Here is a 24,351-nt window from a genome sequence, read left to right on the forward strand (position 1 = left end):
TATCACTACATCTTAATCACTTCATAAAAAAGAGTGGCTAAACTCTTTATGTAATGTAAAATTTGGTGTTTTTTAAATGCTTTTTAAAACATTTTTTGGGGGGACCCTTCCTCTTTTGTTTTTACCCCCACGGTGGGTAAAAACTAAATGGGAAACCCATTTGTGATGTATGCCTCTTGGGATGTATACATCACATATCCCAGGAGGCTGCGAGGTGAGGCATGCGAGGAAGGGGCTTGTCTGGAATGCACTGCATGCGCAGTGAAATTGGTACATTGTTTACATTGTTTTTACATTTTTAGAAAGGTGAATCACCTGATCTGGCACCTGAGCAGGGCGAGATTGGGTGATGTAAGGCTACATACATACATACATACGTGCAATAATTATCTTAGAAAATGAACGATTAACGACAGATCAACGATTATTTTGAACAATCGTATAGTGCACATGTCTGTACATGCCGAAATTAAACGATTTTTCAAAGGTAATGTACACATGCTAGATATGCTTGTATGAGCAATGCAGGAAGTGATATGTACTGGAGGAAGTGACATACTGGAAATAACAGTTCTAAGTGTTATTACAAAAAGAAGGTGTGTACAAACGGTCGGTCATTTTTCTCAAGGAACGTTCATCCTGCAGACTGTTCCTGTTACCTCTCTCTGCAATATGCCTTTCCCCCTCTTCTCAATGAAGAAGAAAGTAGCTTTTGCTACGGTGTATGTACAAAGTGATAAGCAAGATAAACATGATGTGCAAGGACAAGTTGTAAAGAAGCACAGTGTGGTGTAAAAATTGGTTGATGGACTGACACCGTTTCCCATGAGAATCTGCTACGGGAACTGCAGATGACTACAAAAATTACCTTGGAATGTCGGATGTGTGCTTCCAGAAACTACTTGCCACAGTGGGACCTTTTCTCTAGAAACACGATATCTGCATGAGTAAGTCCATAACAACTGAACAGAGGTTGATCGCCACGTTAAGATACCTTGCCACTAGAAGATCTCTGCAGGACATGAAGTTTTCCACTGGGATTTCACTGCAAGCAATGTGTCATATCATCCCCATGACGTGTGCCGCAATTATCGACAGTTTGAAAGATGAGTACATAAAGGTAGCTATCCAATATAATCATTACGCAAAAGAATATACACTTTTACTTTAGAAAAATAGATAGCATTTATTTACCAGTGTTAAATAAAAGTGAATTTTTTTGTAAAATATAGCGCATAAAAAGTATAAATACCAAAAATGTTACCAGCAACATAACTGCAATAAATAGTTGTGACACATTAACATTATAAATCGGTATATTGGCGGCTTTCATGGCAAAAAATATAATCACTTGGCTGAACTGAGGAAGAGCAGTGGCGGAGCTCATATTGGTGTCTTGAAGGGTAGTTGGATATAGGGGGGGGGGGGGGGTGTGGATACAGTGGGGAAGGAACATGTAGGGTAATGTGGGTGGAATTCCTACATCAAACCTTTGTTGACAATCAGCTGCACAGCACATGCTTGTTCTGGGGTCATCTGCAGTTTTGCAGCAATGCTGAAGCCATCAAACTCGTCCTCTTTATGGCTGAGTATGGCCATAGCTTGCTGCAAAGTTTGCTTCCTTTCCAGCTCCTCTTGTTTTCTGACTCCTTTTTTGGCTGAGACTGGAAGTCACAGGAGTGGATGTTGCAGCAGGTGGAGTCTCCACTAGGTCACTAGAGGAAGTCCACATGAAAGAAAAAAAATGAACATATTATTATGCATATTAACTTCTTATGTTCTCCTTTCAGTTTCCTGATACACCTAAGGAATGGCTGGCCTTTGTTTCAGATTTTCAATAGTTCTGGAACTTCCTTAAATGGAGGAGCAATTGATGGGAAACATGTAAGGATCACCCCACCTGCAGACAGGGTTTTTTCTATTACAATTACAAGGGTTTTTCTTAGCATTGTGCTCATGGTAATACAGGTAGTCCCCGGGCTAGGGACATCCGACATACTTCTTCTAGATATGAACGGGGCTTCCCTGCTCGCTCTTATGCAGGATGGAGGTTGGAGGGGTAAGGGGTCAGTTTGCATGACTTGCAGAAGAAATCTTTTGCTAAACACAGCCTAGGTTGTGGGTGATCTTAGGGGGTGAGCTCTTTCTGCAGCCTCTTGTAACCCTTTAATGACCAAGACAAACTCTGCAATTGTTTCCTTTTGCATATCAAAACACAGCTTGTTCCAGAAGTTAAAGAATGTTTTTTTTGCTTTGTGATTAGCTCACAGTGAGTATTTTATACAGTAACTGACACCACGCTGCCTATTAACATGTTGAAACAAACATCTGTCCTAATTGCATTTAATAAAATAATGTACCTGTTCCAACTTACATACAAATTCAACTTAAGAACAAACCCACAGTCCCTATCTCGTGTAGTCATGTAACCCCCGGGACTACCTGTAGTGAATGCACAATATGAATTTGTTTTAGTTGACATGGCATTGGCAAAAACAGGCGCATGTCAGAGGGAGAGGTCCTGGAAGGCTATTTCACAAAAAGCTGGTCAACAAGCAACTGCACCTTCCTTGAAACAGCCAAATTGTAGAGGGAATGAACTTTGTGTTTGTTGCATGACAACGTATGAACTTTGTGTTTGTTACATGACAACGTATTAAAACCATTCCCTCTGAAGAATTTGGACCAACAGAAAAAAATTTTCAACTACAGATAATACAAATAATACAACCTCCAATAATTTATTCATGTTGATTGCTGTACCCGACGCATTTCGCCCTAAAAGGCTTCCTTAGGGGTATCGGTTTATCAACAGATCTTTGGCACTTGCAGTAATTAAGTATGGTCTTGTAGGACAGATGGCAATGACAGTTGCAAACGTAGGGAGGAAATGGTGCCTCCGAATTAATTTGAACCAGCAATCAACATGAATAAATGATTGGAGATTGTATTATTTGTATGGCAAGGAATTTACATGAATGGCTAGATGACTAATGTCTAAAGCCCCCTTGGGCCAAATTGTGAGTGCTTACACCAAGAAATTTTTTTTTGTTGTAAGTTGAAGTTACTATTATGTTCAAGTGCCTCTTGGGGCCAATTTGATAGTTTGGACCACAAGAAAACATTGTGACCAATTTTTGAAACTGTTTTGTTTTCTCCGTTTATATTTGTTATTGTTTTTTGAAAATACAACATAAATTTATTTTGTGTCAAAAAAGACTCTGCTTTCTCTCTTCCTTCTTATCCTTCATTTATTGAACAAGGGTTGGCACTCAGTCCTCTAAGTATCCATATTATACTATAACCAATACTGACACTCCTAAACACTTTAATCATGCTGTCAAGGCTGCTTACAAAGTGTTGCTCTGGTGTAATCTGACCCCCCTCTTGCCTCGCACATATGGACCCTACCATTTTTAGTCATTGCTTCTATGGTTGCGGAGTCCATGGAAACATATTATACATCTGGTGGTCTTGTCCAAAATTGCAGGGTTCTTGGTCTCTGTTTAAAGTTTACTTTCCACAACGTTTCATAGGACTTTGACTCCAGACCCCTGGCAACTATTACTGCAGCTTCCTGCCATATCTTTCTCTATGCCCCAGCAAATGTTTATTTCTTTTGTGTTCTTGGCATCTAAATAAGTAATTGTTAAAGCCTGGAAATCCCCTCAAACACCTTATCAGGCGGTTGAGTTCATTTTGGATTCTTTTATGATAAATGAAATAATGACAAGTATTTCTTCTGACACTCTCCAAAAATTTAGGCTACATGGATGCTCCAAACCTTTCCAACATTTTTTTTTTTTTTCAAGACTAATGTGACCGTTGCATAGTAAGACCAGATGTGTTGTCTGCTGACCCCTGAGCTCTACCCTTTACTCAGCCCTCCCCTTTCTTTCTTTCTTTTTGTGTCTCAGAGAACTTTCTTTTTTTATTCATGAATGTTCCCTGTTCTTTTTTCATACTGTCCACTTCAGGGACTGCTCCTATAGTATTCCATTCATATGGAAGTTTTATTTTCCCACACAGCATTGCAATTAAGCGTAACTATCATAAAAAAAAAAAAAAACAACTTACCATTTTTAGGTGATCCTAGTCCAGTAGGTGCCACACTGTACCATCTTCCTTCTTTGTTCCGGCGCAGATTGAACACCGGTCATCTTCCTCTTCTTTCTCATATCTCGTGCCTTCACACTGCGAGATTAGGTGACACACCTTCTGAAAAATGTGAAAAAAAATTGCCAATCTTCCTTGATTTTCCTGTTTTTGTTTTTTTTTACATTAGAGGAAAGCTCTTTCTGCCCATCCCCAAAACAGAGCAGCCCACAACCTCTTGGGTCTTTAGGTTTCCCCTTAAAATAGGAATGTTTTATTCCCCTCAAAAATATATATATGATGAAAAGGAGTGTTTTTTTCCACTAAAGGGCTAGCCACTCTTATAGAAAAGTAAAAAAATAAAAATTTGAATCGTCAGCTTGCTCCAGGTAGTCACAAAATCCTTCTTTTGTTTCTTTGTTGGAAATTGATCCTGGGCACTTAGCTTTGCAGAGTAGGTGCCCAGGAGTTGTAAACACCATGTTTTTTTTACCGCAGGTCTGAACAAAGCCTAATAATTCATTTACCCAACTGTAACTTGTCATTCAATTGAATCACTGGCAGAAATGTTAGCATTTTTTAAAAATTTGAGTTAGAAAATTTGGCGTTTATCCAGTGGTTACTTAACATTCACACCACCATTTAGATCAGGGGTGCCCACACTTTTTTGGCTTGCGAGTTACTTTTAAAATGACCATGTCAAAATGATCTATCAACACTAACAATCAAAACTTGAACATTTTTTTTTAATAATTCCTGTGCGCAGTAGAGTTTATTTTGAAAGGCAGGGCTCTGCGATCTACTCGCGTTGCCTTTGCGATCTACCGGTAGATCGCAATCCACCTGTTGGGCATGCAAGACTTTCAAGCACTTAATAACTTCAACACTAAAGACAAGTTACACAAATTCCAATGTAATCACTTGTGTAATTTCTTAGGAATTCCTATTGACTACTAAGAGTGGATGTTTTTCCCACTTTAGCCAACAGCTTCCCAGCAGTTCTCAACCACTAGGAAAATGTCCACTCAGCAGCTGGTTTAAAATAAGTCTTACCCTTCATATAGGATCAAACATTTTTTTACTTTGCCTATTTTCCATATACAGTATTTTTATAGCACCAACATATCACACAGCTCTTGACAAAGTCCATAGTCATGTCACTAGCTGTCCCTCAGGGGGGTTAACAATCTAATGTCCCTACCATATACATATGTCATTAATACAGTCTAAGATGGGGGGGCAATTAACCTAACTACATGTTTTTGGAATGTGGGAGGAAACTGAAGAACGTGAAGGAAACCCATGTAAACACAAAGACAACCTGCAAACTTCATGCAGAGAATGCCCTGGCCGAGATTTAAACCTGGGATCTAGCACTGCACAAGGACAGAGTGCTAACCTCTGAGCTGCTGTGTTTTCCATGTCTGCCACCCAAGACCCTTGACAGTGCCGCCTTATGTCAGAGAGGACCAGTGTAGATGTGTCTGCTCAGATCTTGGTTCATTAGGAAAAGAACCTTAAAGCCTAAGTGACCTCCATGGTCACATGGACATAGTAAAAAGAACCGTACCAGCAAATAAACAATAGAAAGCAGACTACTGGGCCAGAGCATCATGTAGCAATTTATAGAGGTAAATAAAAACGGGTTTTAGATTTACTTTATCATAGTAGTGGCTAGGTATAGGCAGGTGGTAGATTGGTTGAAATTTACCTAGAGATATAGTTTAATTACCAGATCAGTACAATTTAAGTTGTTTTTCTTTTTAAAATTCTACTAAAGATCTAGAATAGATCATGCCTTTATTTCTTCTTGATGTATTCCCTTTCTAGCCTCGGCACGCATTCTGACAACCCCTTGGGCTTGACCATGACCCAGTTTCATTTAGCTTAAACAGGCTCAGCTCAAAAAACCCGACACCAAAATAGAGACTAAATGAATCCCTCTTAGGTAACCCCATACATTGCTCAACTATTAGAAATCATCTAATGGATTACTTTAGATTTAACAATCCTCAAGATACATCCCCAGCCATTAACTGGGATGTTCACAAAGCTCATATCAGAGGCCCTTTTTTTTTACTAGCAACTAAAATTAGGAAGCATCGCACCTTATAGAACAAAAACAGAGGTTGCTGCTGCTGCAAAAACAATGCCCCCAGATAGCTCTAAGAGGTCTAATTCAGGCGCTTTGAATGGACAAACCTGTCTTATGACAAAATCGGAAAAGTCACTGAGATGGACCGGGCATAAGTTCTTCACATGGGAAGATAAGCCAGGGTCCATAATAGTCCCACAAACTCAGTCCCAGGAGTTGTACTCATGCTCTCCCTAAGATTAAATTGGGTAATGAAATATTATCACAAAATCCGAAACTGGTTTTGAAAGCTTTTCATGAGTTTTACCAAAAACTATATGAAGCACCTCAGGCCGTGTCAGGTGCCAGCATGGAGGCTACAAGGTACGGATTCATTAAATTGAATTCAAATATCTCTCCATTATGTTATAGAGGGTGTGGTTAGTTGGGCACTATATAGCATGCCTGGTGGTGCTGTTCTTGTGTGTAGAGATTCTGGATTCAAATTTATAATCTTATTAATTCGGTCACACAACTTAATATTCCAAAAAAAGTGGAGAGAGTTTATTTTCTAAACTGTAGTACTCTGTTCCTAGAAAGTATTTCAGATTAGTTAGGTATATCTTTTTGGTGATGTATTTATTCTGGAAATCCTGTTAAACATTTGGAGAATACAACCCTTGAACAAATCCGCTGAAGTTTATGGCGTTTACCAAATCCTGTTAGCAAATTTGCTTGTTTTTAAGGCTACTATTAATTACTCTATGACTCTTTCTATTAGGGTGATGTAGCAATGCATAAAGCAGGAAACAGCAGGTCCCTTGATGCACCTTTGAGGGCTACATTGAGAATACATCAATATTTTGACTGTCCATTTAAATCTATAGTTCATCAATACATAGCATAACACGTGTGAGCGCATGTACATCAAACAAGTCCTTTGCATAAGGAACCACTGTGCGCTGCAGTGTACTACATCACAGTGTACTACATCACAGGTGCGTTGCATTCAATTTCAAATGCATTTAAGATTATTGGTACAGCAATGAGGCAACAAATGTTTCTGTGTTTACTGCACATTGCAGTAAATCACGTTACCACAATGTAAACATTTAAATTTGCCATGAGGGATAGCTACATGATGTTACAGAATAGTACTTTTTCAAAAGACAGAACAATGTACACTGGAAGTGCATTTGTCTGGTAAATTGATTTTTTTCCATTTTTACAATGAGCTTGGTTTATAAAGGACAGCAGAAACCCAATCTGATTTATTTCAGTGTGACAGAAATAAAGCTTATTTCAGGGAGTTTTAGCACTGACTGTTCATGTTTTTTTGTTCTAGTAAAAAGCAAGCAAAAAGCAGTTCTAGGAACACATTAGTAGCAAGTAAATGCTGCAAATTAGGAAGCACAAGTTTAAAAATAAAAACAAAAAAAATTAAACCCACAAAATGCCAGCAAAAAGACAAAAGCATACCATTCTTAAAGTGGCCATATAAACTCTGGTGTTGCATATAACATTTATTTTCAATGTCACAACACAAGGCAACACTTTGTAGTGTGTACAAATACACGTGTACAAATACGTAAGTAAATTGTCCCTAATGTAATCCTTGCAGCAAAAAAAATAAATAAATTTAGTTTATTTTTTTATCTTGCTATGAAAAAAGCAGTTTAATAAAGGCCCCATTGGTAAAACAAAAAAAAACTTATTTTTTCAATGTTCAATTAAACTTTTGTAATACTACTTCCCAATGCAAAAGAATAATGGCAAAAAAAAAAGGAAACTTGCTAGAGGCACCTCTATGAGTCAATGCTGACCTAATATTAACCACAAAGTAAATTATAACACAAAATAAGAAGCACAAAAAGGCAGCAAAGGTGAAGACTGAAGTGCTGGGAATCAGAATTCATAGTTTCCTAACTGACCCTATTCTCTTTCTATGCAGTTTGCTATACCTATCTTTTCACCTTAATACAGTTTTTCTGCTGAGTGCCCCCCTTCTTATTATAGTGCCGAGGCTCACTGCCCAGGCTGCCATCACACAGTCTGCAATCAATGCCCTGACAAAGACAAATTTGTAATCTCAGAGTCCACAGCTAAATTCAGATGCCTGCATAAAAAATTGTTTTTTTCCTTCCTTTTCCACTCTATGAAAAAATAATAAAATGTTGGGTAAGTACTCAGGGTCCTTTTACTAAATCTACAAATACTTCATTAAGAATGCTATCCATCCAGATATCCATATTAGTCTAGGACAATAAAAATAAACCTATTTCGGAATCTTGAAAAACAGGTTGGATAAGGATGTAGTTAATGACCTATGTGCTTACACAAACCTTTCTGGTAAAAAGTGTAAAGGACTAATTATAGCACAGTTTTCAACATGTAAGTATCATTATTATTTTATTGTTGCATGTCCATGTTTATTTTTATTTTGGTTAAAGTTTGTTGTTTATACTGGCCTAACTGTAGCCATAGCAACCCAAACAATGTAAAGATGAAAATACAATACAGATCCTGTATTTCTTACTCTCATCTTAAACTCCGGGGGGTCATAAATGTCTTTTACTTCTCCCATCAGTGGGATCCAGTGATCCAGCAAACTTGGAATGGATCTGGTCCAGGATTGAAAACATATTCTAACAGATAGCTAATGACTTTTAACCCCACTGGCATTCTAATTATTTCCGTATTTTTATGTCAAAAGCGTTATAGTGTTTTGCGTGGAAATTTGTGGTTTAATATTTTAGGCCTGTAATTCTGAGCAAAAAACAAGCATGAAACACAAATCATAAATTATTATATAATAAATAATTATAAACAATTTTATAAATAAAATAAACTTTAATAAAAAAATAAAACATTTTTTAAATTTGTCCAAACAGGAGTACAATAATATAATAAACTTTTGAATTTATTATTTGTATTTTTTTTAACTTTTTGACTGTGATCAATGTTTTAAAAGCAGATTTACAATGTAATCTGCTTTTAAATTTTCCGCCATGCCACATCTCGCTGGCATACCGATGCTTCACGCATCACATCGAGCATCGATCCAGCCCAAGGGTGTGATGCAGAAGCCAGCCAGGGTTTGCCGAGGAAGCCGCTGGATTGAGGGGACAGGTAGGAGTTTTTTTTCCTACCCCGAGTGTGGTTTGGGGTTACCACTTTTGGCATGTAAAATTCAACCCGAGCCAGACTCGGGAATACCGCCAAGGCCATTTCAGGTTTCTTGGATAACCCAGGTGCACTAACGAAAGTGTATCCTTTTCAGCCTTGGAGAGCTTTAAGAAATCAGGCCCAGTGAGTGTAATTATTGCCTACTGATTTTGGAAGCATCCTGGGGCAGCTCTTTGTAAGGCTAAAAAAATCCTGGAGCGTCTCCTTAACTAAAAGCTGAGAAGACATCTGAAGTAGAACTAAACCTGCTATACTCACCTGTCCCTTACTTCACAGAGCTTTGCTACTTTCTTGTCTTCTCTTCCTGAATACAATATTTGGCCATCTTGACTGTTTGGGTTGGGAGACGCCAACAAAATTTTTCTTTGCCCATAGATTCCAAATGTCTGTGCTTGTTAAGTTTGTAAACCATAGAAATAAGCAGCCCTTATTTTGTGTGAATTGTTTAGTGGATTTGGCTAGAAAATGGATAACAGTGTGGTTGTAAATGAAATTCATTGTGAACAGATCATTGACTAGAGGTGTACTAAAAGATGCTGTTCCGTTTAATCTGGCTGCCTTTTTAGTAATTGAGGCTGTGTAGCAATGTCAGTAATTCTGGAGGTGTTATAACAATGAGTTCTAACAAGAAGGAAAATACCTGGTCATTCTTCCAGTTTTTGCCAGTTCTCTATTGCTGGTGGCTATGATCTAAAGGCTAATCTTGCCTTTGCAATGTTACCACCACAGATTTAGCTCACCTGAAACCGTCTTTTACAGGGCAGAGCATAGCATACTGGACAAATAACATGCAGCAGCCTGTTCTACCCACATACCAGGACTTATGGTGGGGAAGGGAATGAATCGGTCATGTGAACTAAATTAATGCCGGTTTTTGGGGGGTTTTTTCAGTTTATAAATTGTTTCCCTGCTGTGTTTCCAAACTATATGTCTGGAGAGTGTAGGAAAGGTTTAAATACACAGAAGTGTAATTTTTTTGTAAAAAAAAGTACTGTATACTTGAACCATTCTATCAGCAGAGGGAGAGAGTCAATGAACAGTAAGTAAATATACTTAAGTTAAAAACAATCTATACTTACATACCTATTATATGGTGTAAGAGATGTTTTTGTAGCTGCAGATTGGCTGTTTCATTACAACTTATAGAATGTCCTCAGTTTTCTGGGCTTAAGGATGTTGATTATTCTCCAACTCAGAATGCCGAAGACATATAGTGTTGGAAAGGACCTAGTTTTCAACCCTTAATTACTATGTAATTGTTGGAATAATTTTCATTATTTTGAGTTTCTTTGAACTTTGCAGGATTTACATTGTGGGAATGGCAATATTTGTTGTCAAGGCATGAGGTGATCATACAGTTAAACATGGGAACAGAGTTCCTCTCAAGCACAGCAGAACTGTGTTATTTGCTTTCCTGGTGATGCAGAGAGGTGAACGTTGCCTCTTTGTTATTTAGGTGAGGAGAGTGGAATTAAAAGTGTCAGTCCCTAGTCATTTTCCATTTCTCTTTGTCTAACTTAAACATAAAGTTTGCAGATTTCAACAAAGACCAGTAAACATGATTGCATTTTATCTGTATTCCTTCCCCCAACACTGTTGCAAAATTCTTTCTAAAAACAGGCTTAGCAACTTGTTTAGTTATTTTTATTGTTCTCTTGTATCTCTTGCTTTAAGATTTATGTGATCTACTCCCTACTTTATTTTGGTTGTCCACCAATGTTTAATGGGAGTAATTGTGTGGAAGCAGTTGGTTCATAACTTTATGCTATGGATATTGGGACCCCACTGATGCAGGCAAAGTCAGTAATAGTGCTTATACCACCTTGTAACATATTTTTTTTAAATAAAATAATAAAATAAAAAAACTAAAACCTTTTGGGAATATATTGAACCATAAAACCTTTTGGGAAAATAGATTTTTTTTCCAGTTAGCCTCCCATGTTTATCTTTTTAATGTTCATTTTAAAGTGTATCTCTAGGCAAAAATTAAGATCACTCTGAAGTCTGAAGTCCCAAGGTTTGCTCAATCGAGAGCACTAAGGTTATCATGCCTTACGTTTTATTTTTTGTCCACCTACCTAATCCACTTTCTTTTTTTTATTGCTTATTTTTTGTGACGGAATAAAAGAATCATAAAAAACAATTACATACATAACATTGCAAAAAAGTATACAGACTTAAACTAATGAGGTACAATGGTTACAGGGCCTATTTTTCAGAAACAACATGTGACTAGGAGAAAGGTTACAGGAAAAAAGGGGTGACTTTGATCTCAAATGGAGGGTCATTAGGTAACAACCAATAGGCAAGTCTAATTAAATATGAATAAAATGCATTTTTTTGTATTCCAAGGTAAGGTTGCAATGTAGGACTCCCATACTGAAAAGAAGGGGTCAGCCCTCAGCTCTTTATCCAAAGATGCTTCTATCCAGTCTATTTGAAATACATGTTGTAATTTCTCCAAGAAAAGACCTAAGGTGGAAGGGTCCTGAATTATCCACTTGTGCAATATTGACTTTTTGGGCACCAGTGATATCATTGACAAACGTTTCCCACATCCTTTGGCAATACCTCTTCCCTGTAAAGTTAGACTTCCAAAGATCGCCCAGGTTGGGTTAGTGGTAAATAGTTTACCAAACAGCGCAAAGCGTATGATGCTACCAGCCTACAGAAATGTTTAATCTTAAGGCAGTTCCATAACATGTGGAATAGATTAGATCAACTTTCCTATGATTATCACTACCTTCTTCAATGACCATAGGTCTAAAAAATCTCTCTGAATTATCTACGATAGCTCAACTAACTTTCCTTGGTATATAGACATTTAAAATTGCCTTAGGCATGTGTTAAAAGTGTCACCTCTACTCTAAAAATGATTTACTTATGACATATTTCTTTAATATAAAATAAATAAAAATACTGTATACAAGAAATATCTATAATGTTCTGCCCTCAAATCCTTATCGTGTCTACTAGGCTACCTAAATGACTTTACTCTCCCCCTCTGAACTTCGCACAAAGTTTCTTCTGATCTTTAATGCATACCACACCTGGATAACTTAAATTAACTCCTAACTCCTACACTACATCTGTAAATCCACAAGTTAAATAAAATGTTATTATTTTATATGGGACATAAAGATAAACAAATTTCACCCTTCATTCACTAGTTCAATATCCTAATACAGCTTTCTTCTCTGATAAGGAATATTCTCTAGTTTTATTTATTTATTGGTTTAATTGTAAATTGCTATTTCTATGCCTCATATATTCTGTATTGTATTACAAGAATATACAATGCCTTATGTTCTTTTTTTATTATTAATATTATATATTACTGGTATGCCCTGTATAACACCGTGTTGTAACTTTTGTATTTCATTGTTTTATTTAACTTGTTTTGCTTTTGATAGGTTTGAGCACACTGAAATCTTCAATAAATGTTAACACCTTAGGTTATATGTACTAGAGATTATTAACATAAGCTTTCCATGCAAACATTTTCTTTGCATGCTTTACTGCTTGGTTTACTGCTTGATGGAAAATGGCACCTTTGAAAATAAATGATCATTTAAATTGCAAGGGGTCAAACAATTTATCTCAGTTATGCTTATTATTAAAAAAAAAGCAATTCAATATTTAAAAAAAAAAAAACTCCACAATTAGGGAATCCATAGACTGGTTGATGGAGGCATGACTAGCTCTCTGACTACCAGTGGTGGGGAGATCCCCTTCAACTGAATTATGTTATTGGTGGTCAAACAGGGAGGGTGATATCAATCAGGAAAGATTTTCAAATTTAATTTGATGTTTGCAATTAATCTGACAAATAAGTTAACCAGTATATGACCAGCATGACTTTTTGACAATGACAATGAAAATTTTTAAGCTAAATCTCTGTTTCATTCATCGCTCTGCAGATGTCCTCAAGTCTTTGGGTCAATGTTCCAAGTCTACATATTACCCCAAGTTATACTAGGAGGCAGGATAAATTGGGCAAGTATCAACATCTGCCCAACAACGAATGATGGAATAACACTGATGGGATTGTCTCAACAGACTGTTGTTCTTACATGAGCCATGTGAAGTTTTATGCCAGAAGGACACTGCTGCCTTGCTTTGTTACAACCTCAGTTATATCATATGCAGATCCCTCAATGTATGCATATGTCAGTCTCCCAATGTACTTTATATGCTTATATGACAACTCATTCATATACTGATGATATAGCTCATCTATATGCAAACCACTCCTCCATTCCAAGGCAATTAAGCATGCAAGTGGACTGCTCTGTTCAGAAAACCAAAAATAATTATTTTTTTCAGACTAATAGAGAACGCTACCTTTAGTACTTTACCTGTACCTGTGATTTTTATCCGCACAAAGTATGGGTATTGCAAATACTGGAGATGATATGGCACTGAATGTATAGTTCATGTTCACAAAGCTTCAAAGGTACTCTGATCATTTAAAGGAAACCTATAACAAGTAGACCGACCACTGTGAGCTGTGTGTAAGCTGCCATTGCTGAACTTGTAAGGAATGCTAATTGCCTGGATGTAAAGCTGATTTTTTGGTGACAGTAGTTTTGATCATACACATGAAACAAGCCTGCAGGTAATTGTGTGACAATAAGCTGAACACCTGAGCTGTGTACTCTCTCTGGGTCAGGGATTCAGAAGGTAGTAAAGACAGAGGATCAGAACACCAAACAGGCAAGCTTTATATTAGAACCAGGTCAAAATGGCAGCCAAAATACCTTCTCAGTGTAGGTCTACTTAAATAAAAATATTGGAATAACTGTTAGCAAAATATCCTAATTAGGCTAGTAAGAAGCAAAAGGTTTGATTTAAAACTACGGCTTTCACAGATAAAAACTGAGATTAAAAACTGTAATTAAAAATAGTCATTTACCCGTGTCAGTCACCACTATAATGCTGGAAGCAGCACCTTTCCTACCTCTGTGTCAGCCAAGCCCTGGATATAAAGTACCTCCAATTTCATCCAAATACTGTAGGAAGGAAATAGTGGGAAAAAGAGGAAGGACATGATGTCATTCTTTACAGCATCCAGCTCATGTGATTTGTGGTATACCAGTTTTAAATATGTTAGATTGACTTTCATTAGTATCTGATTTGCACAGGTTTGATGAAGCTGCTTCAATCACATGTGAATACATTAAGAAGGTATATAGAGACTATCTGATATATTGCTGTCTAACCAATATAGATATATTATAAGAGTATACAACAATTGTCAATTTGAAAAATGTATTGTTTCTGGACTAAAAGTAACACATTTGAGATAATTGTTACTTTTTTATAGCAATTTTTTTATGTAATTAAAAAGGCTATATCACAGCCAGTTAACTTGTGAAGACCATTTTACACCAGCAAGTCGATACATTGGAAGTGACACACCAATCTATTTTTGTACAATACGCAGCATTGAGAGGTCACAATATTCTGGCATTCCTGACAACTTTAACAGTATTTTCTAATAACCAATCTACAAAAAAACGACTTCCATTTCACTGGTCATACAATGTGGCTAATGTTTTCCAGGCCATCCAACTAGATTGGGCCTTTAGTCACAGCCAATATGGATGATTATTTGCTAACTCTTTAAGCCCATTTCTACAAAGATGAGCAGAATACTTCCTTAAATTTAAATGCTTCTTTAAATTTATTTATTAAAACGATTTGTGCGAGTTGCAGCAATTAGGAAAAAAGGTATGGGGCAATTCTGCAGGTGGGGGAGAGGGGACACCAGCATGGACTGGATTTAGGGCAATATGATTAGAGAAGATGGTGTCCAGCACAATGCCCCAATTTTACAAACTAATTTTTATCAACACAAGTTTTGAGAGGAAGAGTGGAAAGGATTCCCTTAATGTCAGGATTAGAGATGGGGATTGTCTTGTCAGAGCATTGAGACAAAAGTTACCGTATTTTTCGGACCATAAGACGCACTGGACCATAAGACGCACCAGTTTTTAGAGAAGGGAAATGAAGAAAAAAAAGATTCTGAAACAAATAGTGTCCTAAAATATTTTATGTGCATTAAAAACCAACAGCACAGTCATAAACACATGTAATAAACCCTGTAAAGTACACAGCAGCATTTAGAACCATTATTAACAAATAAAGTTAGCAAAAGACAAAATTACTGTAAAACACAATAACGAGAGACTTCAGTAATAAAATAGTTTGTGTTGTGTATGTGTGTGCTTTCACAGTGTTTGTGTTGTGTATATGTGATTTTACTATGTGTGCTGTACCTCACTGAAGATCCTGGTGAAGATTGATCTTCAGTGAGGTTCAGCACGCTATTCAGGGAACACTCTCAGCATGATTGGCTGACAAAGTCATGTTGGGAGAATTCTCACAGAGGGAGAGGAATGGACTGTGGAGAGACGGCCCGGGCAAGCTGTGAGGCGGCCGCGGTCCAGACCCGTGCTCACCGCTCCGGGCACAGAGGAACAGAGGAGAGACAAGTAAGAAACATATGTTTAGGCTACATTTGGACCATAAGACGCAGGGACTTTTTCCCCCCACTTCTGGGGGAAAAAAAGTGCGTCTTATGGTCCGAAAAATACGGTACCTTGTCCAGAGACATTGCAGACTTCTCACTTCTAAAGAATAGGCCAGTGTAAAAGAAGAGAAGGAAGTTTTATATACAGGCAACTTCAAAAGTTCCTACTATGACTTGAAACTCTTTCAAGAGCTCAGGTGTTCAGCTTTTGGTCACACAACTAGACACAAGTATCTGCATGTTTGATTCAGATGTGTGACTGACAGTACTAACACTAAAAGATCAGCTTTACACCCAGGCAATCATCATTCTGTACAATAAGTTTAGCAATGCCATCTTATGGAATCCCATAGGTCCACTTCAAGGCTACCATCTTTAGACTTGTCTAAAGGTGTCTATGGGAAAAAGAATCCAGTAATATTCTTGATAATTTCATCCACCATGGCACAGAAAGCACAATCTCCATATTTGTCAGCTCTTTCTTTATTAGTCAGAAAATGGCAGGGTCTACAGCAGGTGGAATAAACCATCTCTGTACAAATTCCTCTGAAAACAGGATATTAGTGAGACATATTTGTAGGCTGGAGACGGATCTGTAAATCAAAGAGACATGGGAAATTATTGGCTAAACTGGTAAGACTACAAGGATCTATCATCCCACCTGTCTGCTAGTCATTTGCTTCATAAAAGAATTTCATTGATCTGTTCTAGAACCCAGGAGCTGGATAATTACAGGTCCTTACTTTTTTGAGTGCTATGTGAAAAATTGATACTCTTTCACATTTGGGAAGGGGGGGGGGGGAGGGGTAAACCACTTTAATGAGTGGTTCTTTTAGACCTCCAAAGCCCCTATTATTCTTATCAACATAAAATATATCCATATATACATCCAAAATAACTGGAAACCTCAGGGAAAGAAGCTAAAACTGGCAACTCATCTCAATTTAAGCTTGAAATCTAAATTAGAACAGTTTCCTAACTGACCTTAGTCACATCCTTTGTAGTTTCCCTTTTTTCCCATGCTTTCTCAGACACTTCCAGTATCCTGACACCATAAGGTCTATATTTTTTTAATTTGAGAAAAAAAAATGTTCTTGTTGGTTGGTTGGTTGGTTGGTTGGTTGGCTTATTCAAAAGCATCCTTACTGACTCTTCTAAGTGTGCTGACCATAGTTCAAATATCATGCTTTCTATTATTTTTTTTTTTAATTCTCCAAAGTGAATCTGTATATAAACTTATACTGCCTGCATATCTTGAACCCACACGATTTCCCTCAAACCTATGATAAAGGCAGACCCCAGCCTCATTCCTAAATATAACCAGTAAAGACACATCCCTGTGACTTGCTTTGCATATGAAATGTTTTTGGAAGGTGAAACACTACCATACACAGCAGAAAACATAACTTCAATGGATCTTCCAGGTAGGCAGCACACCACATTCATATAATACAATGGGCTACAGATACTCTAGCACAAGGGTGCCCAACCTACGGCCTGCGGACCATATACAGCTCTCTCCTCATTCCCTCTCTGCGCATTGTATTTCAGGGGATGGGGTGCACGCATCTCCTACATTTTTTTTATGAGATTGTGCTACTAAAAAAAAAGGAGCTTCCTGAGCATGCTCAGTGTTAGCCCCCTGAGAATGGGTGTGTAATATAGACCTCCGCATTCACTTGTGGCTGCTCCCTGCCCACCTACTGTGAGATAATCCCACCCCTCGTACAGCAGCAGCATGAGAGCTGTGTCTGTGTCCATGCAGCTGTCCTTATCCCCATGTATAAACCTTTATATCTCCTATACTGATTGTCAAAGAAACGTGAAATTTTCAGGATACACAGGGAATTCTGAGAGCTGCTACTTAATCAAAATAATCCCCTTAAACATACCAAGTTTTCAGATACGGGGTCACAAGCAAAAAATCCTAACAATCAGGGATATTTTCACATTAAGGGGGGCTATTTCAAGACCAGGGTCCCCGAACTGAGCTTGCATGTTGGGAACCCCTAGAGGCCACTTCTATGGTGATGAGCAGTCTGTACTGTGATTCTTCTTGCTCGTTCACAAAACTTTCTAGGTTGCATTGACTTGCGGTGAGGTTGTAGTGCAGTTATCCCTTTCTCATGCCATAGAACCCTGCCTAGGGGGAGACACCCAGTACCACTCATTGTGGTGCGAGGAACCGATTGGCTGGTGAGCTGCCTGTTACACATAGCTGGCCACTTACCTTCTGCAAACCCCAATTTCTCACACATAGCCATGCCCTTACTCTCTATGAACCCCAAAAAAAGGGAAATGTAACTGCAAGTGGGGTACTCTTGTGGCTAACTCCCCCTAAAATTTCATTGCTACCCTGTCACACATAGCTGGCCACTTACCTTCTGTGAATCCTAATTTCTCAAGTACAGGGGGATTCAGGGAAGATATAGCAGTAAGAACCCCTTGGCTATCTGTCACATGAATTCCATTATTCTGGAAGTATTCATTGCAGAGATTTTGGGGTATAAAGGAGGTTAGCAGCCCCCTATAACTGACAGGATGCATTGTATGGTGTACTTTGTGCTCTTTGGTACAGGAATTGTGAGCAGGGAGCAATATATGGCTGGCCAGCACTGTATGATAGCTTTAGTTTTGTATCTTTCATTATTAAAATGAGCATCAAATGGTGAGTGCAGAAAATCTTGATTTGTCATTTCTTTTATTTGGTCATGTACCTTACGGTAATTAAATATGTTTCATTTTAAATTAAAAGTATCCTAGCTTTAAACATACATCTTTTATGATTGTTTGTATTGTGGCCCACATGTTTTTGTCAACAGTGGCCCCCAGATGACAAAAGGTTGGCACTACTGTTCTAGCGAATTTGTGGATGAGTTCACACCTAGGCACAGCATTCAATAACATTGATATGAGTAGCAAGAAAACTAAACACATCTCAGCATGGTTGTTTTAGCTATAAGAATTACCTGAGTTTGCCATCTAGTGGAAATGGAAAACTATACAGTTTAGGTTTAAAATCCAGTTATACACAAAAGTGTGTGCAAAAATACCATTGTCAGTGATTTTAATGAAGCTAAACAGTTAAAAATAAAATTTTAAATCCATCACATGAAAAAGCTATAGAAATAAAATTTAATACATTTTAAATTATCCAGTAATCATATAATGTTGAGTAACAATTTGCTAAACTAGCAGTCTTCTATTTCTACTTGTATTACACTGTGTTACAGCTCCCCCTTGTGGGATTATAAATATCTGTGTACTTCACATACTGAAACTAAATTCATTATATCTAGCACAATGATTCTCACCCAGGGTTGCACAGTACCTTAGCATTCCTCAATAGGTTGCTTGAGGTTCATGAGCAATTTGAACCTCTCAATTCAATTACCATTGACCTTTGTGTCTATCTGTAAGGGTGACATTCTTCCTCACACTGATGTACTGTGAGGTGTGAATATAGTAATTATATTCAGGGGTTCCCCCTCATGTTAAAAAAAAAAAGGCTGATCTAGTATATAATTATATAGTAAGTCAGGAAACCCATCACTTTTGTTAACTACAGCTTGTATAAAGAAGGATGTGCATTGATAATCCTGGAAAAGAGATGCGGTCTGGGTAAACTATTCATTTAATTTAGTTTATGAAATTTTAATGCCAAATGCCTACTAAACAATTTTTGTTAATCCCTTCAATAATAAAGCCAGTTTAATTTGGTGCAAAACCTTAACAGATTCCAGTAACACACAAATCTATTCAATTCTATTATGCAATACAGATGCATAAGCAATGGAAAGTTGCAAATGCAAAGTTATTCCCTTCCTAAAGTTACATTAACAATTAGGCTCAGTGATTATTAATGTATACAGCGGAGAGCGGTCCCTATTAGTTGATGGTTGTTGGGGGCAGGAACACTCCCTGCTGTAGACAGGGTGTGAACTAAAGGCTCATCTATCCCATAATCTATACATCTAATACATAAAAAAAAAACTTTATTTAGTATAGACATTCGTTAACTTCTGGAGCAAGCTGTGCTTTGATATGCAAAAAGAAACAACTGCAGAGTTTGTCTTGGTTAGTGTTGGTGTTTGAATTCGGGTTGTCCTTATATTCCTTATATAACTTTTATTTTTTTACAGGATATCCCATAATGACAGGATGATCGCCACAGCTGCACTGCCGTGGGAATCCTCCTGTCAGTGTGGGATCCCCGGGCACTAGAGGTTAAATGAGGACAAGTCTCCCCATTCATCATCTCTAGTGCTCTGTGATTGGCTGAGGAAAGGAAAATCCTGATGACGCTTGTACGCTAGGGCTACAAGAGCAATCAGGGGAGCGGAGCTGTCAGCTCTGCTCCCCTGATTGCTCTTGCAGTTCTACACAGCCAAGAAAATATCTCCAACTTTCCCCCCCCCCCCATAGACTTTAATGGTGTTCAAATTCGGCGTTTGATCACCCGAAAAATATCGGGCTATTCGATCGAATAGCCGCCGAATCGAACACTGAGCTATTTGACCAACACTAGCCTTGGTCATTAAATAGTTACAAGATGTTGCTCAGCTGTTCAGCAAAAGTTTTCTTCTGCAAGTCATGCAAACCGCCCCCTCCCCCCTACCAAGTCTCTGTCCTGCAACAGGAACCAGCAAGGAAGCCCCGTTCGTATCTAGGAGTTGTCTGTATGTCGGACGTACTTAATTCGGGGACTACCTATATATATTTGCCACCAGGCACATGCCTAGAGGTACCCATGGCTGCAGAATGGCTTTCAAGCTAAGATCCATGAGTATCCTAAGGATCCCCTAAGGGCATCCATCATTTCTGGTAGAGGATCACTGCTGGAACAAGCAAGCAAGTATATTGACATCTTCAGGAATTAGTTTTTGTTATTGCCATAATTTGTGAAGTATACTATATACCTAATACAGATTTTAGATTGCCTTCCAGCACTTTACTTTTCTCTTCCAAACTACATGATTTGGGAATTCAAGCAGTGCACGATTTTCACGTTAAGAAAGGACAAGCCAAAGGGGGCACATTTCACTTGTGATAGGTGAAATTAATTTTGAACTACAACATTCAGTACAGAGATACCCACCACCTCCTGATACAGGAAAAAGCTATGGGAATTGTGTATGCACTGGCCTATCCCAACCTATTCCCATGGTGGTGCATCATGTATTCACATGGCATCATGATAAAGTGTTGTGATAACCTATTGTTATTTTGGTCTTGTTTTGTTTGTACATATTTGTATTTTGATCCACTGAACACCTATTGGCATTTGGTAAATTTCAAAATCAAAAGTTACTTTTGACTATAATTTAAATGTGGTTCCTAGATAGGGGTTATAGGTATAGAGACCATGTATCAGAACTACATGGATCTTTCTCAAATATATTAGGCAATATTAAAACACAAAATACTAAGAATTGGCATTTACTTCCAGATGACCCAAGTGACAAAGCTTGGTTGTGCTGGAACACCGTGTTTCATTTATAGGAGTACAAAAAAGGGGCATGCAAGGGAGGCTTTGTAGTTTCCCTAGAATAAGAGATTGCATGTGAAAAGCAATATACAATCTGACATTCACATTATTGTAATCTGGATTATGTACATTACAAAAGATGTTTTCATTTTATTTCAGATATAATGTGTTTAACAGGAACTAGGAAGTTAGTTAAGTTGCCCCCCTGGCCATTTAGCCTCCCACTGCCATGTTTTTAGCAGAAGATCAGCAAAGATAAAGGCAGCAGCGTCTGCTCAACTTCCTCTGTCTGCAAAAAGAGCTTAGAAGAACTTGGAGGAACAGCTTTTTGGATGCAACTGTAAGTCTTTATGTTTATTTTAAAAATACATGGCTGCTTGTGTGTACTAATATGGAAGGCCGTGTGCTTCTTTCTGGATAAAACTGCAGGGCTATGTGTATGTTTGTGTGTATGGTGCAGCAATGTATGAATGTTTGTGTATAGTGCATATTGTGTGTATGTTTTGAGTAAAATGTAGGGCTCTGTGTTGTGTGTATAGTATATATGTTTGTGCATGTTTTTCTGTATAGGACAAATTATATCTAAGTTTAGTGCAGGGCTATAGCTTATTTGTGTGTATAGTGCCGTGTTGTATGTATGTTTGCAATAGTGCAGGACTATGTGTATGTTTGTATTTACATCAAAGAATATGCTAGTTAGTATAACATATTTTATATTTTAGTGAAAGCGGCACCCCATTCACAATGGCAAAAAGTCTGTCAACAAACATGATAAAGTCTGCTGTTTATGAGCACTTTACATTATCAAGTGATGGGAAACATTACGTGTGCCAATGTATTCTTGAAGATGATGGTGAAAAACAATGTGATGGAAAAATTAGCGGTTTCAGTGGGTCTAACAAAAATGCACCTACAAGAGCATCAAATTTGAAAAGACACTTGCAGCGTTTTCATCCTAAAATGTTAGAAGTTGTGAATGAGAAAGAGGTCAATGAAAATATTCCACCTATTTCTGGGATAAAAAATGTTCAGAAATCTACTGGAGACCAAACACAACTAAGAAGATTCTTTATATCTGACAAAGAAACCATAACAATGAAACCAGAAAAATTGAAAAACCACAATATTGAAATGGTGGTAAAGAATAGTGTACCACTATCCTTCTTTTCACAGCCAGCCTTTTTAGGCCTAAATGGAGAAATGGAAAGAGAAAATGGTTTCTCTGGAAAGAGAAAGTATAAGGAAACTTATAATTGAAGAGGCCAAATGCAAAAAGAAAGAACTACGAAAAGGTCTGAAGGAACATTTTGTCTTCATAAAAATGGATGCATGCACACGTCACAGAGTCAATTATTTTGCTAATAATGTTAGATTTGTTGAGGAAAATATTAAAACAATAATGCAAACCTTGGGAGTAAAGGTCACCCACCCACCCACATCAGGGACTATCTTCAGAAGTTAGAGGAGGATGTTCTAGAAGATTTTGAAATTAAAAAGGAACAGATTCAATATATTGTGACGGACGATGCTTCTAATATGTTGAGCACAATTGAGAAAATAATAAAGTAGATGAAGAAACTGACAGATATTACAGATATTAAATGCCCATGTTTGAAATTCCCATGCATTCCAATAATCTAATCTACACCAGGACGTTTTCTTGAGACTTGTTTTTGAGCATTAAAGATAACACTTCTTGCAACGTTTTAAAAATTAAAACGCAGGATTGATGTGGGAAAACGCGTGTAAATGCATCCATTGATTTCAATAAGAGCATTTCCCCTTGAAATGCATACAAACGCAGTAGGAACATTTACATGTGTTTTTAAAACTTTTTGTGTAGACCCAGCCAAACATACAGAACTAGACATGGTTGTTTGATTGACAGGCAGAACTTGCTGATTTCAATAGTAGAATGGCCATGGAGATGGGAGAAGGACTGACAGGGGAAAGTGTACATCCAAGATACTTATTGATATGTATTTATATTTGTGATATTGGGGATAACATGAATTCCTTATCTTCCCTTTAAATATAAAGTTCTCTTATTTTAAAATGTCATTGTTTGAAATAACAGACCAGGGTCATAAATTTCCCCATATCAAATATTTCTTGATTTGACAACCAGCATTCTTCCAGACCCTCTAGTTTACAACGCCCATTGTAAAAGTTGGAGTTTTGTGTCTCCAGGTGTCATAAAATCTCAGATAGGGCTAGTAGAGTGGCCCATGATTGAACTCTGAGCTGTATTCTGAAACCTATTTAATCTTTATATTGCCAATATACCATTCTGTATGAAGTAGTAGTTGGCTGATTTGTAGTTGGATCGTTATGGTGAGCATTTTGAGACCAAGAACTAGTCTCCTAGTCCTCCGGAAAGCCTGGAAACCATATTTAGTCTGTACTGGTGAACCATAAGTCCCAGACATGCTTAATTTGGTCTCTGTGAACCTCTTGTTTTGTGATTAATAATCTGGGAGTTTATAAACCCTGAACTTGTGGAATTATTATTAATGGCTAGAACAAGGGCATTTGGAGGTGTCCACAAACTATCAATCCATGTGGACACATCCCCCACCCTGCTGTCATTGGATTGTTGTATTAGTTCCACCTCTGTGGTTGGCATAGAAAAAGCCATGTAAGCCTAGCAGAGGGAGCTCTCACTGACACCATCTTGTTGCTAAGGACAACAGCACTGACACATTGAGTACTGCAGGGGGCCCAGTGACCCTGACTGATTCATTAACACTTGAACATTACACACGAACCTGGACCAAGGCAAAACAACTCTACCTAAGTATTATTTCACAGTTTTCTTTTTATTTTATGCTGTTGCTATTGCTCTGCTATAGTTCTGTTGTTGAGCTTTATTTTATCTGTATTTGTATGTTTTTCCTTATTAAACACTACAAAAACTGTAAGTAAAAATAGTGTAACTTGCTAACCCATAAACACTACTAAAAACATTGTGAT

General features: G+C 37.6%; 2 long non-coding RNA genes across 2 annotated transcripts; one reads left to right on the top strand and one right to left on the bottom strand.

Annotated features, from left to right (window-relative positions):
• LOC140326095 (uncharacterized) lies at positions 1 to 24,338 on the top strand. The gene is made up of 3 exons (XR_011919782.1): positions 1 to 1,120; positions 21,538 to 21,718; positions 22,101 to 24,338. It is a non-coding gene; the product is annotated as an uncharacterized lncRNA (long non-coding RNA).
• On the bottom strand, positions 1,128 to 14,372 carry LOC140326094 (uncharacterized). The gene is made up of 3 exons (XR_011919781.1): positions 14,271 to 14,372; positions 4,078 to 4,218; positions 1,128 to 1,715 (listed from the first exon to the last, which is right to left on the bottom strand). It is a non-coding gene; the product is annotated as an uncharacterized lncRNA (long non-coding RNA).
• Positions 24,339 to 24,351: the final 13 nt, after the last annotated feature.

Source organism: Pyxicephalus adspersus, chromosome 3, assembly GCF_032062135.1.
Source record: "Pyxicephalus adspersus chromosome 3, UCB_Pads_2.0, whole genome shotgun sequence".
In the NCBI taxonomy this organism is placed as follows: domain Eukaryota; kingdom Metazoa; phylum Chordata; class Amphibia; order Anura; family Pyxicephalidae; genus Pyxicephalus; species Pyxicephalus adspersus.